The sequence below is a fragment of the Amphimedon queenslandica genome, unplaced genomic scaffold, assembly GCF_000090795.2.
Source record: "Amphimedon queenslandica unplaced genomic scaffold, v1.1 AMPQUscaffold_12451, whole genome shotgun sequence".
Taxonomy (NCBI): domain Eukaryota; kingdom Metazoa; phylum Porifera; class Demospongiae; order Haplosclerida; family Niphatidae; genus Amphimedon; species Amphimedon queenslandica.
The window spans coordinates 18,000-19,033 of record NW_003547312.1 but is presented as its reverse complement, the minus strand read 5'-3'; the positions used below and the strand labels follow the sequence as shown (position 1 = coordinate 19,033).

General features: G+C 35.1%; 1 long non-coding RNA gene across 1 annotated transcript; it reads right to left on the bottom strand.

The window, feature by feature from the left end:
- Nucleotides 1-40: 40 nt before the first annotated feature.
- Nucleotides 41-471, bottom strand: LOC109587779 (uncharacterized). Its single transcript, XR_002187787.1, has 3 exons — nt 399-471; nt 243-310; nt 41-196 (listed from the first exon to the last, which is right to left on the bottom strand). It is a non-coding gene; the product is annotated as an uncharacterized LOC109587779 (long non-coding RNA).
- Between the last annotated feature and the right edge of the window lie 563 nt (nt 472-1,034).

Here is a 1,034-nt window from a genome sequence, read left to right as displayed (position 1 = left end):
GAAAAAACCATGGGCTATAGTACAGGTAAAATTAGCATATAAAAATGAGACACTTCCTCTATCTCACCTCAATGCTGTCAGAGAAGAGGAACAATGCTATAGACAATGGTTTATTAGTCTTTCCATTATTGCTAATATTTAACTCCAACACATCATGTCTTGAAATAAACCAACGATGAGATGAAAGGGCCGTAGCCTAAAAGGGGAGGAGTCAGTTATTAAAGACCTCACCCACTAATTACTGGAATGTCTTCAATGTCACGTATAAGTTCAAACATGTGTATCTGGTTCTCTGTCTTCATTTATGTGTCTAGAAGAATTAATAATGATTATTAATAAATAAAATTAATTTACATTGTACATGTATTTACATGTACATGTAGTGATGTATAACTCACTCCATTACATTCTTAAGTTTTTCAACTGATTCCTCCAACTGCTTGTAATCAATGTGGCCAGTATAAGCTTTAATAAATCTATAAAAATAATAATAATAAATAACACACACCTACATGTACATGTAATACATGCACATGTATCAAGATTGTAGACGTACTGTTGCCATTAGTTGGTACTGTAATTGTGGAAGGATAAGATTGGGGTGCATATATATCTCACAATTATGACATCATCCTTTGATGTGGTCGGGTTTATATTTTTGTATATATACCTGCCATTCAGAAATGCTGTCATCATTATGAAATATATCCTATATAACATACTAGAACTGGTCTATATACAAAAGATATAGACCCATGGGCGGTTGCAGAAATTTGGTTTGACCTGGGCATCAATAATTAGTGGGTGTGGAGTGGGTGTGGTTCCATACAATTTTGCAAGGAAAATGGACAATACTGATCTATAACTTCATTGAGATGATTTCTTAGCATAAAACAACAAAGAAGCCTGTTGAACTACCACAGTTTACACTGGATGCCCACACCAGAATCATGAATATAATTATTGGTCAAAAAGTCAACCTGGGCATTGCCCCCTAATGCCCAGGCCTGCAACCGCCTATGTATAGACCTTTG